The sequence below is a fragment of the Schistocerca serialis genome, chromosome 12 (assembly GCF_023864345.2).
Source record: "Schistocerca serialis cubense isolate TAMUIC-IGC-003099 chromosome 12, iqSchSeri2.2, whole genome shotgun sequence".
In the NCBI taxonomy this organism is placed as follows: Eukaryota; Metazoa; Arthropoda; class Insecta; order Orthoptera; family Acrididae; genus Schistocerca; species Schistocerca serialis.
Window position 1 is genome coordinate 121,315,660 of NC_064649.1, and position 18,083 is coordinate 121,333,742.

Genomic DNA, 18,083 nt, shown 5'->3' on the forward strand with positions numbered 1-18,083 from the left:
TAAAACTTTAAATATGATTTAAATTTGTGGAGCTGAACACTGAAAGTTTTTAATAAGTCTTACTATTAATATGTTTCAGTTTTATATCATCAGAATAAGTACAGCTTTTCACAAATGTGCTCTACTTTTTGAATTCCCCTTGTATACCTGTATGTAGATGATTTTGTAAATAAGCTTTACCTATAATGTACTTTTAAAGATATAACAAGGGATGGCTTTTCTGATAGTGCATACGCGTGAATAGTGAGTTTCGGCATTAACATCTATTTATAAATAGCTGTTTGTTGTTGTTGTGGTCTTCAGTCCTGAGACTGGTTTGATGCAGCTCTCCATGCTACTCTATCCTGTGCAAGCTTCTTCATCTCCCAGTACCTACTGCAACCTACATCCTTCTGAATCTGCTTAGTGTATTCATCTCTTGATCTCCCTCTACGATTTTTACCCTCCACGCTGCCCTCCAATACTAAATTGGTGATCCCTTGATGCCTCAGAACATGTCCTACCAACCGATCCCTTCTTCCGGTCAAGTTGTGCCACAAACTTCTCTTCTCCCCAATCCTATTCAATCCTTCCTCATTAGTTATGTGATCTACCCATTTAATCTTCAGCATTCTTCTGTAGCACCACATTTCGAAAGCTTCTATTCTCTTCTTGTCCAAACTATTTATCGTCCATGTTTCACTTCCATACATGGCTACACTCCATACGAATACTTTCAGAAATGACTTCCTGACACTTAAATCAATACTGGATGTTAACAAATTTCTCTTCTTCAGAAACGCTTTCCTTGCCATTGCCAGCCTACATTTTATATCCTCTCTACTTCGACCATCATCAGTTATTTTGCTCCCCAAATAGCAAAACTCCTTTACTACTTTAAGTGCCTTATTTCCTAATCTAATTCCCTCAGCATCACTCGACTTAATTAGACTACATTCCATTATCAATAGCTGTTTAACCATGCATAATGCCACGGTCCAAGCTAGTAACATATATAATTCTACTAACCCCCTTAGACATCCCCCCCACTGGTAAAAGCACAAATCGCATATTGTGTGGAGTATTAACCACAACTGTCATATTGGAAGCAGAATCAAACACATATTTTAGGTTACTTGTCCCTAAATCATATTTTCTGTAGAAAAAGGCAATGTTTGTTCTCATTGATATAATACGTTCAGAGTCACAGCTGTCTTTGACCACCCATAACTGGTGCTGAATCTGCATGTCGTCATATAATATGCAGACACAGTACATCGATCTCGTGAGGCACAGTCTTATAACGAAGTACGAACGTCGGTCAACAGATGGCACTCAGCAAAGAATGTTAATTGCGCTTTTTATTTGCTACTTGCGACTTCTACTTGCGATTTGTCACAGTAATCGAAGTTGGACTCGACAGCAAATCGCAGAGAAAAGGCGTAGTACGAACTTTGGCCAAAAGATGGCACTGTTACCTGCGCGTTTTAGTTGCTACTTGCGACTTCTAGCCGCGACTTGTCACTGAAATCGCAGGAAGCAGTACGAAATTCGGCCAACAGATGGATCACGGCATTGAATGTGAAGTACTACTTGCCACTGTTAATTGTGACTGAAATCGCAGTTAGATTTTGTTAAGTTCTAATTGTGATATCTGTGACTTCTCAATCACTGTGATTTGTAACAGATACGCGATTTCCTGCCCACTACAATGATGTGTGTGTTAGGCTTCCTCTTCGTATTATTCTTCTTCTTCTTCTGCTTCTTCTTCTTCTTCTTCTTCAGTTGACCCGATGTTTAACGCCAGTATTTGCACATTCATAGACATTATTACAGGCAAACGGAAACAAATAATGTCTGTGAGAAAGGGGGGCTATGTTATATCTTCGAATGAAGGTCTTTGGTAAAGCAAATGTTGGTGTACCACTATACCTCGTGGAATTGTTGATTTTTGTTATCAAATCTCTCAAACTCACAGTTTCTGTGATCATGACGTGATTGTGAGTGAGCGAACGGTGCTTGATTGGTGTTCTTTTTGTCGTGAGGTTTGTTCTGAATATATTAAACGATTTATTGAAGCAAAATAGCCATTATAATTATCCATTAGATTACAATCATTTGAGAGCGAATTAAGAGGATGTATTGAGTGTCTGCATACTTCTTAGTAGTAGATTACATTCAGTGCAGGTATTATAACAGATTATCATTTGAACTATTTATTGCATAGTCTCTAATTGATCTGGTCCTCGTGTTGCACATTTCTACATGGTATATCTCACAAGACTGTCCACATAGTGTACACTTGCAAAGGTTTGACCTTGACGGTTCGTGGCATGTTGTATTTGCACAAATTTCATGGTGGAATCCGTGTACTGCGAGTCTTGTAAGTACGTGTCTCATCTCAAAATTTGCTGCTGTCAAAGTGCGGTCGATCATGGCTCCGGATTCAAAGAATTCCGTTGGTACTAACTCTCTTTTCTCGAGTAATGATCTTAGTAGGTTCTCCGATGCTGATGTGTTGGGAAGTAAGAACCTTGCCCTTAGATCCTCTATGAGGAAAGATTCTCGGGCGAGAAGGTAGACTAATCTTGATCTTGAGGTTTTTGCTACCCCTAATGCTCTTTTGATATAGATTGCTTTTACTCTTTTCAATGTTTCTAAGTTCTTTTCATTTAGGTGTAACCATATGACTTCTATCCGATAAGCTAGTATCGGTATTCTTTTTGATTTGAAGAGTGCCATAGCTGTGTCTAGATTTAGTGTTCTGATGGAACTTATTTCGTTTATCGATCTGATGGCTTGTGTCGCTTTCTCTGTTGTGTGTTTAGTGAAGCACTTTGCGGACGGCTGGAGTGTTATCCCTAGATATTTGTAATCTTTTGTGATAGATATTTGTTTTCCTTGTAATGCAATTCTTGTCGTTTTTGGGATTTTTCCGCCTGGTCTGAATACCATCATTTCCGTCTTGTCGGTGTTGATTACGAACTTGTTTTGTGCACCATTTATCCACGTCTTCTATAGTCTCCTGTAGTTTCTTTAAGTTTTTTGAGCCTATCACAATGTCGTCTGCATAGGCGTATGCTTAGACATCTTTGTCTTGAGCGATTTCCATAATGTCCTTTGCTGTCAGAATGAACAGAAGTGGCCTTAGTGGGTCTCCTTGGAGTACTCCGTTTGTTTGCCTGATTGGTTCAGACAGGTCGAGGTTGTCAGAGATCCTTATCTCGTTCCATTCATTTATGGAGTTTATGATCCTCGTCCAGACGCTGTCTCTTCCCAGTGTTTCGTCGAGCACCCTTGTTACTAATAATTGATCAAGGAGGTCAAAGGCCTTTGTTAAGTCTATGGATACAGCATAAGACAGAAGCGTCCGATCGCACGCGTCGGCTTTGACCCGTGACGCAAGGATGGTGTCTTGTGTGACGTCATGACGCCGCGGAGTTTGGTTTGAGTGTGGCTGTCTCCAGTTCTGTTTCTTATTTTATTTACTTTTCTGGTCTGTTCGTTCTATCTCGTGAGATTTTTTAAAATTTAAAAACACTTATTACTTATTTTAATTATGTTTCCTCGAATTTCTGTTTTAGTTTATTATATTTATCTTTCTGATCTGTTCGTTCTATCCCGTGAGATATTTTTTTTTTTTAAGACAAAAAACACTAATCAGCTACTGAAGCATCTTTATCTTCTATGGGTTGCAGGTGTTACGACCCCTGGGGAGGTGGGTGGGTATTCATGCATGGCTGTCTTCACTTACACGTTGTAGCTACGCAAGGCGTCTAAATTTGTTTATATTTAGTTTGCCCCCCCACCCAAAACACCCCATTTCCCGCGCTTGACGCGTTAGTGTCATTAGGCTTCTTGTGGAAAGTGTGTGTGTGTGTGTGTGTGTGTGTGTGTGTGTGTTTGTTTTTGTTTCCGCCATATTTGTGACGTCATGGGTCAAAGCAGACGGGTGGGATCGGACGCTTCCGTATTTCCTATTTTTGCTTCTTATCGATGGTTTCCCATATGTTTTTTAAAAGCAGCTCCACTGCTGTGATGGTGGATTTTTTCCCCTGAAGCCGAATTGAGATTCTGGGAGGTGGTCTTCCAAAGTGTCTTATTCTTCCTGTGATTAGTTTTGTGAATACCTTGAAAATGTTGTTTTCCAAGGCTATTCCTCTGTGTTTGTTTGTGTCCTTTGGGTCGCCCTTCCATCACCCTTAGTATTGATTTTCTCCACTGGCCTGGGATTTTTGCTGTTTCAATGCATTTGTTATAAAGTTTTGTCCAGGTTGGTGCTAGCAGATGGGCTGTGTCTTTAAGGTATTCATTGTAAAGCATGTCCGGTCCCACTGCTTTCTTCCTTTTTGTTGATTCAGTGATGTTTCGGACCTCATTTGGAGTGAGTGGGGACTAGGCTGGCATCTCTTGCGGTGTGAGCTCTTGACTTGCTACCTGTATTCCTTCTCTACCATCTTTGTTCAGATTGTCTTGGAAATGTCTCATCCATTCTTCCATGCTTATATAGTATTTGTGCCTGCTTTCGAGGGCAGATTGCAGTGAACGGCTCTCTCCTGGCTTCTTCAGCTAGTCTTCTTCCCTGTATGCCATTCTCTTCTCCCTTGTTAGTGTTTTGTAGGATCGTCTTTTCTCAGCGTATGTTTGTAGTAGTGAGTGATTATTTGTGTCCAGTTTTAGTCGGTGTAAAGCTTGGAGTACTTCTTTTCTTTGCTGATAACATCCTTGATCGAACCATGGTTTAGCACTTTTCACTTTCCTGGGGGTAGTTGCTTGTTTTAAGAGTTTCTCCAGTTCAAGCCCTGCTGCCTCTACATTTGAGTTGTCGATTAAGGACTCAATTTGTTCTATCTGGTCGTGGTATTCTTCCACTTTCCTTGGATCCAGTCTCCTCAGGAGTGGTCTCTTCTCTCGGTTCTCTCTTGCCTTCCAATCACTCTGTATGGCTATGTTCATCGGGATGTGTTTTCTTATAGGCGTGTGGTTTGCATTCCAAAGTGGGTTTATGTCCCCTTTTATGTTTGCTCTTATGAGGGCGATATCAATAGCACTTTTGCAATTATGGCAGAAGTACGTAGGGACATTTGTGTCGTTTAGCAGGATGAGGCCTCCTCCTTGTAGTGATTTGATTATTAATTTTGTTTTGTGATTCTGGACATCCAACTGACAGTTTAGATCCCCTGCGATAAGTGAAGGTATGTATTTCTTGCTCCGTCTTATTTGTTGGCCTACTTCATCAATTATGTCTATGGCCGATTCGCTTGGCTGGAAGTAGGTTGCTAGTATTGTGATGTTTTACTTCTATTAGAATGGAGTGATTTAGTTCTGTTGTCGCTATATTTGGTGTTATCCACGGTTTCAGTAGCACTGTTATTCTCCCTTGAGGTCGCCCCTTTCTCCTTGCTTTACCACCATATTTATGCTATAGAATTTCGGGTGTTGCCAATACTCTGTGAGAAAAGTTTCTGTGAATATTGCTACGTCATAACCTTCGAGAAAGTCTGTTGGAGCTATGCATGCTGCGTTTTTCAATCCTTCTACATTCCATAACATTATCTTCATGTTTTTTTCTCCCTTCGTTTTCTCCTGGTTTTGTCGTCTCCGGGTACATCTGGTTTTCACACTCTAGTACCGGTGTGCTTCTCAGATTGTCTGCTATGTTGTGGCATTGCTGATGTTGGTTATCTTTGTTTGTGTTGAAACTTGTTCTATGTGTGGCATCTTCCTTGTTTCTCCTCTGTGAACTGAGGTATTAAATTCCCTTGCATATTTCTTTCTCCTTGCATTTGTGCCTTCAGAATGGCAAGGTGTGCTCCTGTCGAAATATTGGTGGTGGTCGACGACATCACCCAGCAGCAAACCCGCAAGTTATTAGGACATTCAGTTCGCCGGGAAAAGTTAATGTCTCACAATAAGCAACTCTTAGTTTATCAGATGTTAACAGCTATTTGCCTGTGACATCAATTTGACACATCAAGTATATCATATTATTTCTGTGAATTGTGGTTTATTAGTCTCATAACGTACATAATCTAAATCATTTGATTTAGGTACAGGAGACACGTCATAATTTTGGTAAAGTTTTACCATGTACATACACAACCTGATTTTAACAAATGGTACCATAACAATAATACAATATAAAAAATACACATACAATAAAAAACTAACAATTAATTGCAACAACTGATTTTAACAAATGGTATCATAATAATAATACAATTTTGTTACACATGCAATTAAAGAATAACAATTATCCCTTGCTCAAATTATCATGTCGTCCTCTATGAATTCTTCTACTGAATAGTAACATTTATCCCACAGAATCGGCTGTAGCCTTATTTTTAGACTCTCTGGCTTCATATTAAATATATTTTCGCCCATTAGCTTGTTATATATTGTCATCCCCATATACTGTGGAGTTGGTGCATATAATTTCAAATGGTGTGTGGGTAACATAAAATTATTTTATTATTATTATGTGCGATTGGACCCATACGGATCATGCAAAGCTTTTTCGATTCAATTTTTTAATTCTCCAAACTTCTCTCATTCTTTCCCCATGAATTCTCTTTCTTTCCTCTGTCCATTTTGTCCCCTGTCTGTTGCAAACTTCATTCTCGGGTTGTACTTTCCAACTATTGATTTTTTGCCTGTATACATTTCTGTTTATAACTTCTGAAGAATTTATTTGTGCATTTGCTAGATCTGTTTAGGTTTCTTTTATCCAGGGTATGGTTTTCAATTTTTCAATGTATATTAAAATTTTGTGGGAGAGTCTGGCTGTTGGGAGTCTGTGGATATGACCGTAAAATTTTAGTCTTCTTTTCCGGATGTCTGCGGCGAGGTTAGATAATTTTTCTGTAGTTTTCCGAGACTGTAACCTGTATCCATCTTCAGTTCTTTTTGGGCCAAGAATCTTTCTGATAATTTTGCGTTCCTCTTTCAGGATGCCTTCCAGGTCGCCTTTTCTATGGAGTGTGAGTGTTTCGCTGGCATATAGTGCTTCGGGCTTGATTACTGTATTGTAGTGTCGTATTTTTGAGTGAATGGAGAGACACTTTTTATTGTAGATGTTGTGGGTTTTCCAGTATGCTCTTTTCAGTTTTTGCAGTCGAACTTTTTGTGCAGTTTTCTCTCCCCCTGTGGGTTCTAGGACCTCGCCTAAGTATTTTAAGAATGGAACTCTCTCAATTTGTCCATATTTTGTAGTCAGTTTTTGAGTTTCAAATTTTGAGCAGATGAATTTGGTTTTTTGGAAGGAAATTTGTAGCCCAACTTTTTCGGCGCATTCTTTGAGAATGTCTATCTGTTTAATTGCTGTGGTCTCGTTTTCTGCTAGAATGGCCACGTCATCTGCAAATGCCAAGCATGAAATTTTAATACCATCTTTCGATCTTTCTAGTTGTATAGGCTTCCAGTAATTTTGATTCTTCAGTTCTTTTTCCCATTCTCGGATGACTTTGTCTAAGACAAGGTTGAAGAGGAGTGGAGACAAGCCGTCACCTTGTCTGACGCCGGTTTTGATCAGGAAGGGCTCTGATATTTCACCCAGGAATTTTATCTTAGAAGTTGTGTTTGTGAGCGTTTCTTTGATAAGGTTTAGGGTTTTCGGATCGAGTCCTAGCTCCTCAAGGATAATAAAGAGAGATTGCCTATCGATTGAATCATAAGCCTTTGCAAAATCAACAAAGGAACAAATGATCGGACTGTTTCTGACTGCTTTGTATTTTAGTGTTGTCTTCAAATTGAAAATTTGTTCTACACAGGATCGGTGAGGGCGAAAGCCAGCTTGGGATTCACCAATACTGTGTTCGAGTTGTTCTTGTGTTCGTTGAAGAAAAGCTGAGAGGATTTTATAAGTGACTTGGAGAAGGGAGATTCCTCGATAGTTATTTATATCTGCCATGTCTCCCTTTTTATGCAGTGGATGAACTAGGGCGCATTTCCAATCTTCTGGTAGTTTTTCTGTCTGCCAAATGTCTGTGATGATTTGAGTGAGTTCTTTGAGGGAATTTGGTCCAAGATTTTTAAGTAGTTCTGCAGTGATATTATCTTCTCCGGATGCCTTGTTGTTTTTCAGTCTATGAATATGTCTTTGGATCTCCTCTAGTGTAGGTGGTGGGGATTCTGGATTTGTGTTGACAGCAGTTTCTTGAGGGAATCTTGAAGGTTCAGGGCAATTGAGGAGTCCGGAAAAGTATCTCGCCAGCTCCTCACAATTTTCCCGATTTGTGAGCGCTAGTTTTCCATCTGGTTTTCTGAAACATAGATTTCGTGAGCCGTATCCATTGATTCTCCCAGCAAAGGTCGTATAGAAGTCTCGTACATTATAGTTACGGAAATTTTCTTCAATAGACTCACACTGTTCCTTGAGGTACTTCCTCTTGACTTGTCTGATTGTTTTTGCCACTTGTCTTCTGGTGTTGTGGAAATGATCTAGATTTTCTGGGGATTTTTTACTGTTATACTTCAGAAAGGCTTTCTTTCTTTCTTCCAGTGCTTTTTCACATCCGGAGTCCCACCAGGGGTGTTTTGTGTTCTTTTTCAATGGGATCAGTTCTTTTGCCTTCTTTGTAATTTTTGTTCGAAATTTTTCCCAAGAGTCAGCTGGTTCCTTTTCCCACTCCTCCTTCAGATTGGTTTCTTTGATTGTTCGTGTGTCAAATTTCATCATGTGTGTTTTCTTCGGATAGAATTTTTTTGGGGTGAATTTCACTTTAATGCGTGTTAAGTAGTGGTCCGAGTCAATGTTCGCCCCTCTGCGGACTTGGACATCATGGATCTCTTTCTGTACGAAATAGGAGATGGCAATGTGGTCAATCTGATATTCGCCGATCTCTTGTATGGGGGACCTCCAGGTCTTTTGTTTTCTAGGTTTTTTTCTCAAAGATGTAGACATTATTTTTAGATTATTTTGTTGGCATAGTTCAATAAATCTCAGTCCGTTTCTGTTGGTGAATCTGTGTGCTGGATATTTTCCTACAGTTTTTTGGTGTTCTTTCTGTCTGCCAATTTGTGCATTGAAATCTCCCATTAAGGTTTTGATATCATCCCGGGGAATTTTGGCCATGACATCTTCAAGTTTAGTCCAGAATTTTTCAGTTTGTAGTTGGCGTTTTTTGTTGTCTATGTTTGTGGGTGCATGAACATTTATCAATGTGTATTTCTTGTTGGCGCACTGGATACGCATGGTCATGAGGCGATTATTTATGGAAGAGACCTCTCTAATTGAGCCTAATATATTTCTGTGCACCGCAAATGCCATGCCCAGGAGTGGCGTACCATTGGCAATTCGTTTGTCAGTCTTGCTCTTGAAGATGCGATAGTTTCCATAGTCTATTGTATTTTCATCCGTGAATCTAGTTTCTTGTAACGCTAAGATCTTAATTTTTTGTTGGTCTAGCTCTGTTACTAAGTTGTGTAATTTTCCAGGTTGAATTAGGGTCTGAATGTTAAAGGTACCAATGTACATGGGAACCTTGGGACGAAGTTTGCTTGAGAACTCTGATCGTGATGGCCCGGGTTCCCCAGAATCCGAAAACCCAGTTGTCGTCTGTCAACGAGTGGATTGGTTACCACCTGGGGTAATTCTGTCATTACTCTCATGAATCATGATAGCTTGTAAGTTTTGGTCCAGTGTTTCCACTGGGTGTTTAGAACCAGGGATTGTCAGTTCCTGGAGCATATAATACAGCCGCACCTACTAGATGGACAGACGCTGACCTCACTGCCGCTCGACTCGAGTACAGACACATTGAGGATTTGGAATGTGAGATTTTTTCGAGGTTTTCTCCTATAGATCCGCCGTGTTCTGCGTTAACAGGGTCACCTCGTGTAGGATGTGGCTCTTCACCACGCACGGACGGTCTTGGACGTAGCTTCCTCACAGGCAAAGGTCTTGCATACCTCCTCAGCTCATCCCTGGGGTGGTGAGGACCAGTACTGAGTCAACCCCAAGCAAAGGTGCTACCTCTACCAACCACCTTGACCCCACATAAAATTATTTTTATTTCTAGTGTTGTAAGTATGGTTAAAATGATTTTCCTCAAATAATTTTTGTCTGCTGTGTACAAAGATTATAATTTCATAAATGTATATGGAGGGAACTGTTTGGATTTGTAGGTTCCGAAATAATGGGTGACAAGATTCTCTTTGTTGTGCACTACACATGTATGTTATAACTTTCTTTTGCAGTTTCAGTATTCGAGATACCCCAAAAAATGATACCATACCTAATGACAGATTCAAAATAACTATGATATGCTATTTTTCATGTACTCATGTCAGTAGAATTTGCTAGTATTTGCATTGCAAATGCAAAGCTGCTTAGTTTATTTGATAGGAACTCAATATGTGTACTCCAGTTTAAGTTGTACTCAAGTACAGACATAATCTTGACGGTGTTTACCAACGGTTGATATAGGCGTAGCTCTGCCAGTAGTTTATACAAGAATATAGTGTAGTGAAAGGACAAAGGCTTGTTCAGTGATGCCATGTTTCAGAATCGTCTCCAATGGAAGGTGTTCGGAAGACTTCATCTGTGAACGTGGGCTCCCTGTCAGACGTTGGGGACAGCACCGTGATGACGCTGGTAGTAGGTGACGCGTGTCTGGTGACGCACTGGGCGATGCTGCAGTTGTGTTCCAGCTTGACGCACTGGAGAGCAAGCAGCAGCCAGCAGACAACTCCCGATGTGGAGGCCCCGGTGCTGCACCAGCTGCTGTCGTACATCTGTACACTCCAGCCATCCCCCTCTCCCCCACCGCCAAGCACAGTTTCCCAGCTATTGGTTGCTGCCGATAAGTATGGTGTGTCAGTCCCGAAGGAAGAGTGTGAGAGACAGATGGCGATGGTGACTGCAGCAGCCACAGATGTTGTAGCGGTTATGCAATCCTCCCACATAAAGGCCCGTTTAGTTTGAGATGGGTATAATGCTTAAATGGCTGTCATCTGATCCTCCAACAGGAACCAGGTAAGCATGAGACATATCACTCGTCTGTATTGCTCAGTGCTATGTGTGTCTATTTCTAAGTCTACAGTGTCTGCCACTGAACTGTTCTGTGCCAAGTGATGTACTTTTGGAAAATGTTGCCACATGATCAGATTCTGTGTGAATTTTTGCGTATGTTCACAATGAATGTTGGTGAAGTATTACTTTGGTCCACATTATATTTACAGAGATATTCATTTGTTTGACTGTATGCTGTAGCTATCAGCAGTGCACCCATTAGTTTTTGGCAACTTTGAGACATACCTCCAGCAGTATTTTCTTAATAAAAAACTGGGTTACCTTAGACAAGTTTTAGGGGGTTACCGGAGCGTCCGATTCCACCCGTTGGCTTTGACACTTGACATAAGACTGTTGTGTGTGACATCACGATGGCGGAGAGTTTAGTTTGTGAGAGTGGCATGTTGGTAGGTGTCATTTTGATATGATCATTGATGCTCTCTGGTGGTGTGTTTATGGTTAGCGTGTTATGTGGCGTATGGGGTTCATTTGCGTGGTAGCATCGCACGTGTGTGGTATCGGTGGTGACTGCTTTCAGCGGAATATTTTTGATGAGTTAACGATTTTGGTTTTGTTATGGCGACGTTATTGTAGTTCGTTTTTTTCTGTTTATCGTATGTGAATTTTGGTAAATCGCTTTGTATATGTCTTTGGTAGTTGTGGATATGACTGACAAGGTCAACAGTTTTCGGTTGTCAGCAATGATGGGGGAAAATGCGTTCTCTCTAATAAAATTTCTTTAACTACTCGGCCTGTTGGCTGGAGTCATGAAGTGTTCAGTGTGTCGTAATGAAATGAGGCTTACTAAAGTTCCGATGTCTCGGATCAGGGACGGCTATATGTGGAGATGTCGTAAGAATAACAGGTCAAGGGAAGTGTTCGATTCCAGTGGATATTGTTTTGTTTTTTTGGATGGTTGTGGTCATTTTATTTTAGGCCTATCATTTTTGTCGTTTGGTTTAGTGGTGTGTGTTTATGTTTAGTTTGTCCCCACCCAAAAACCCCCAATTTCCCTCGCAGAAATACAGAAGCGTCAGATTCCACCCGTCTGCTTTGACCAATGACATCACAAATATGGTGGAAACGACCATACACTAAGACTCCAATATGGCGTCTATGACATCATTACGTAAACATGATCACAAACACGAAAATACATAAAAAACCAACACACACACGTTCCACAAGAAACCATATGAAACTAACGGGACAAGAGTGGGAAATTGGGGGCTTTTGGGTGGGCGCAAAGTAAATATAAATGCATTTAGACACACACCACCATACCAAACCACAGAAAATGACAAAAAAAAAACAGCAACATAAAACTCCGCAAACTTCACTAAACACAATATCCTGTGGAATCGGACACTTCCCTTGACCTATATAGTAGACAGCAACTCCTGATACCGGGCTGGGTATTCAGAATGTGTTTTTACGGTTATTGAAGGGAGGTCTAAGGCGGAATTAGTGGCATTAATTGAGGAGTATATAGCATGGGGTTCCACAGTAGTTTCAGATGCATTTTCTTCATATTGGGTGTTGGGTGAGAGGGGATGCAATCATTTAATCATTAACCATAGCTTAGTTTAAAAATTATGAGATGGGGGCTTGCACAAATACTATGGGGGGGGGGGGGGGCGGGCGGTCTTTTAAGTCAGTTCTTCCAACCTTCAGTACTCATTTAGATGCGTACTGGTGGCGGAAGAGTGTCCCTGAGGGCTATTGTGTTTTTCGGTTCTTTTTTTTAGGGCTGTTAGTAAAATGTATAGGCCAAAAGTGGTTGGTTAGGGTGGGTGGGTTGCTGCGGCTCAGGGTGAGTCGGGTGGTTTATTTCGTGTTAGTGTTTGTGAGAGGGGGGGAGAATGTTTTGCTTTGTGTTTTAGTTGTGGAGGATCTATTTTGTTTTGTTGAGTTGTAGTGTGTGATTGAGAATTTTTTTGTGTTGCATTTGGCTTTTGTATGTGGGTTTTTTATTTTCAGGTGAGGGGGGAGGTTGGGTTGGTTGAGTATCTTTTTGTTGGTTTGTGTGTGTGTGTGTGTGTGTGCGTGTGTGTGTGTGTGTGTGGGCCCGCAAAGGTTGAAATCACATATGCGGAGAAATTTTAGTTTCTTGTAATGATGAAGTAAAATAGTTTGATCCTTTAGCTTTGTTTGTAGTCTTCCTCTGGTTCATTTCTATTGATAGAAGCCTCTCATGTCACCTTGGATGACTGACAATCTAAACTGATTCACAATGGACCATAAATGCCTTCCCCGCTGATTTAAGAATTGTGTTATGTCACCTTGTCATTACATTTGATTTTGAGACCGAGCTTGTAACACTGCCCTTTAAAACAATTCATTCTTTTCCTTTCCTCTGTTCCCAGGATCTAGGTCTCGTGCTCATACAATGAAACACACCTGCTTTTGGAATATTTTTTGTGACTTGCTAGCTGTTAGTTTTGGAGGTTCACATTGTCCTTTCATTGAAGGCTGCTTTTTTAGCAGTTCTTGTTCTTATTTTATCTTTGCTTCTCCCTCCAGTGATGTTGCTTTCTAAATAAGTAAATAAGTCAACTTCATTGCAGTAACTTTCCACATGTGTGTCCCTACTCATACTGGTTTCAAATATTTTGTCACAAATAAACACCTCGACTCCTTTCTTTTCAAGTTATAATCTGTCCCCATAACTGTAACCACTTATTTAACATGGATTCGAGATATGGCTCACTTTCAGGTAGAAAGTCTGTCGTGTGCATATCTTATCTTTTCTTCCATATTATTGTACCTGCTTCTGTTCTCTCACTTTGAGCTTCCGCTCTTTATGGATCAAAATAGTTACTGGTAAGCACAGGCTAGGTGGGCTCCTTTCTGAATATGTTCATGTATCTGTGTTGAGCACCCACCAGTAACATCAGTCTCATTTTCATGAAGCTTCCATCTAACTTAAGGGTCTCTGTGCTTCGTTCCTACTTTCTTCAGTATCTCTACTTTATTTTGCGTTTCATATTGTCAAAAGGTTTCTGAATTTCTATGAAAGCTGTGGCATTAAATTTCTTTCCATACATTCCTCTGTTACTAATTTTGAAGCTGACATCCCTCCTCAAACAGCAGACAGTGGAGGTTATTATTTTGTGATGGTTTCACAACTAATGCAATTGTTCCATAATGTTCATATTTTAAGACATTCTTTTTTTTATATAAATGGGCACTATAAGCTTTTTTCAGAACCTGTAGGTTATTGAAACCTTTTCACGTATGTTACACATACAATCTTACTCTGGTCTTCAATTTCTATTCCTCCCATTTTGAGAACCTTGGCAGGAATATTGTCTATTACCAATGCTTTTTTGATTATCAGATTTTTCAGTTACTTGAAATTCCTCTTTCAACATGAATGTACCTAAAATTGCCGTTGGTCGATCCAAGGCAATTTTCAATTGATGAATAGTGTTAAAACTTCTCATTTTAAGAACAGCCTGTCCGTACATTATGGGTATTCAAGACATTGAGTAAGAAATGGAGCTGAGAATTTAGTCAATATTAGACCTTGTATTTGAGAATTTATACCAATGAGAATTATAGTTATTCATACCATCTGCAACACTGGTGGCATGACATCAAACACAAAATGGTAGCACATATGTTAGTTGAAGGGAAGCCATATTCTCTGTGACCAACTCTTAACACATAATCCTACAAATGTTTGGGTGTTGTGCTGTTGGACTCTGTCAAAAGTACTTTATGAATTGTAGTCAGATTACTCCTACTAGCCCGAAGTAACGATTCGTAGAAAGATACCCCAGGCTTTTGTAGCAGATGGTTCATATCCTATGTGAACAAATTCCAGCACAGCAAGAAGCGGGACTAGTGATTGTGTACAAAATAATACAGATTTCAGTTGTAAAAGACATTGTTTTCTTGATGACATAGAGAAATCAGGAGGTTAACTTTGAATAAAGTACTACTATAGTTCCTTCTGGCTTTGTATTTTACTAGATTTCGATTTTGAATGACTTCCTGGGTAGATAACTGCAGAATTAAATTCTGGGGGTTGCTGTGCAAATGAAATTTACCGAAACAATAAGCAATTCTTAATTTATCAGATATTTACAGCTATTTGCCTGTGGCATCAATTTGACACATCAAGGATATCATATTATTGCTTTCGACATACTCTTGACGGTGTTTACCAATGGTTGATATAGCTCTGCCAGTAGCTCATACAAGTATACAGTGTAGTGCAAGGACAAAGGTTTGTTCAGTGATGCCATGTTTCAGAATCATCTCCAATGGAAGGCGTTCGGAAGACTTCATCTGTGAACGTTGGCTCCCCGTCAGACACTGGGGACAGCACCGTGACGACGCTGGTAGTAGGTGACGCGTGTCTGGTGGCGCACTGGGCGATGCTGCAGTTGTGTTCCAGCTTAACGCACTGGAGAGCAAGCAGCAGCCAGCAGACAACTCCTGATGTCGAGGGCCCGGTGCTGCACCAGCTGCTGTCTTACATCTATATACTCCAGCCCCCCCTCCCCCGCCGCCAAGCACAGTTTCCAAGCTATTGGTTGCTGCCGACAAGTATGGTGTGTCAGTCCTGAAGGAAGAGTGTGAGTGACAGTTGGCGATGGTGACTGCAGCAGCCACAGCTGTTCTTGTGGTTACGCACTCCTCTGTCAGATCCGCCTCCCGCATAAAGGCCCGTTTAGTTTGAGATGGGTATAATGCCTAAATGGCTGCCATCCGATCCTCCGACAAGAACCAGGTAAGCGTGAGACATATCACTTGTCTGTATTGCTCAGTGCTATGTGTGTCTATTTCCAAGTCTACAATGTTTGCCACTGGACTGTTCTGTGCCAAGTGATGTACATTTGAAAATGTTGCCACATGATCAGATTCTGTGTGAATTTTTGCGTATGTTCACAATGAATGTTGGTAAAGTATTACTTTGGTCCACATTATATTTACAGAGATATTCATTTGTTTGACTGTATGCTGTAGCTATCAGCAGTGCACCCATTAGTTTTTGGCAACTTTGAGACATTCCTCCAGCAGTATTTTCTTAATAAAAAACTGGGTTACCTTGTACAAGTTTTGGGGGTTAACCATAGCGTCAGATTCCACCCGTCGGCTTTGACCCATGACATAAGGCTGTTGTGTGTGATGTCACAACGGCAGAGAGTTTAGTTCGTGAGAGTGGTGTGTTTGTAGGTGTCATTTTGATATGATCAGTGGTGCTCTCTGGTGGTGTGTTTGTGTGTTGTGTGTTAGGTGATGTTTTTGGTTTAATTTGCTTGTGTGGGGTGTTTACAGGTGGCGTATTGTTGTGATCGGCGGTTCTCCCTGGTGGTGTGTTTATGGTTAGTGTGTTATGTGGCGTATTGGGTTCATTTGCGTGGTAACATTTCAGCGGCGACTGTGCTTTCAGCAGAATATTTTTCAGTGTTAACAGTTTTGGTTATGTTATGTCGACGTTATTGTAGTTTTTTTTTGTTTGTCGTGTGAATTTTGGTAAATAGCTTTGTTTATGTCTTTGGTAGTGGTGGCTATGACTGACAAGGTCAACAGTTTTCGGTTGTCGGCAATGATGGGGGACATTGTGTTGTCTCTAATAAAATTTCTTCAGCTATTCGGCCTGTTGGCTGAAGTTGTGAAGTGTTCAGTGTGTCATGAAGAAATGAGGCTTACTAAAGTTCCAGTGTCTCGGATCAGGGCCGGCTATATGTGGAGATGTCATAAGGATAACAGGTCAAGGGAAGTGTTAGATTCCAATTTTGATTTTCTAGTTTGTGTGTGTGTGTGGTAGGATTAAGTGTGGTGGTGGTGAAAGTTTTGAGACTTAGTGTTGTATCGGTAGTTGCTGCTGACCTATATAGGTCAAGGGAAGTGCTTGATTCCAGTCGATATTGTTTTTAGTCGATTTTGGGAAGGTTGTGGGCATTTTATTTTATCGTTTCTGTCGTTTGGTTTAGTGGCGTGTGTTTATTTTTAGTTTGTCCCCACCCAAAAATCCCCAGCTTCCCTTGCTTGTCCCATTAGTTTCATTATATTTTTGGAGGAATATGTATTTGATGGTTTTTTATTCTATTTTTGTATTTGTTGTCATGTTTGTTATGACGTCATAGTCGCGATATGGGAGTTGTTGAGAAGTCATTTCCGCCATATTTGTGACGTCATTGGTCAAAGCAGACAGGTGAAATCAGACGTTTCTGTTAACCCAGTTTTGGTGCTCTTAAGCAAAATAATAAAAAAAGATTTTCTGGTTGGTTTGCATATGGGTAATTTGAAGCTAAGTTGTCCGAAAAAAATTATGCTCAGAGAAGTATGAAGTTTAGTTTTTTAATACTGTGGAAGTAATTGTAGAATACACCTGAAACTTTGCGAGTAATAACTTACCACTACCAGGTCTTCGACCAAAAACTTTCATTCACCTTCTGCTCTCCAGTAGGTTACAAATTCAGGGCAGATTTTACAGTTTTTCTAATAATGGTATAAAGTGGCCCTTTTTTTGCCCACTTTTACAGAGAAATGTCTTCAGAAAACTCTTTTGCATCATTTTCATGGAGCCCATGTACTGCTGGTACTGTAATTGTCTGGTGTCTTTCATTATATTCTGCAGTTGGTAAGCAATATCTGTGGAAAATTATATCAAAAGCCTTGATGACTTGGAAATGAGATTGAATCAAAAACTGCAAGTAAGTAGTTTTTTTAGAAATCCCTGCAGCACTCAGCAGTAAAATATTCTTCTATATGCAAATGAAATGGAATAAGAAAACCAATAAAATGATTAGTTTTCAGTTTTTATGAATCTTATAACTCGGAACTAATCAAATTTGAGAAGAATAATTTTTTGGGTTCTGTCTTACTGAGATAGCTTCCCGGACAATCGCATTGCTGACATTATCTAGATGGCAGTGTAGTTTTCCTCATGACATACCTCAGAAAATAAATGAAACTTGTAAAAAATTAAAGGAAGTTGAACTAAACATAAGCTCAGTATCCTAAGAGTCCTCTTTTAGCTCGGGCTAGTCATGCCACCTCCAGTGCACCATCTGAAGAGAAGCCTGAAAAGGTTCAAAAAACAGTTTGTGGAGTAAATAACTGTTCCAAGTAAGTG

At 40.2% G+C, this 18,083-nt stretch overlaps 1 long non-coding RNA gene across 2 annotated transcripts in view; it reads left to right on the forward strand.

The window, feature by feature from the left end:
- Positions 1–1,886: 1,886 nt before the first annotated feature.
- Positions 1,887–18,083, forward strand: part of LOC126428184 (uncharacterized) — a 28,295-nt gene continuing 12,098 nt past the window's right edge. The window contains exons 1-4 of one of the 2 annotated variants that reach the window (XR_007576789.1): positions 1,906–2,024; positions 9,415–9,566; positions 10,485–10,954; positions 15,251–15,731. This is a non-coding gene — a long non-coding RNA (uncharacterized LOC126428184). Of the gene's footprint in view, positions 2,025–9,414; positions 9,567–10,484; positions 10,955–15,250; positions 15,732–18,083 lie in introns of both variants that reach the window. The other variant, XR_007576790.1, reaches the window with a different exon arrangement.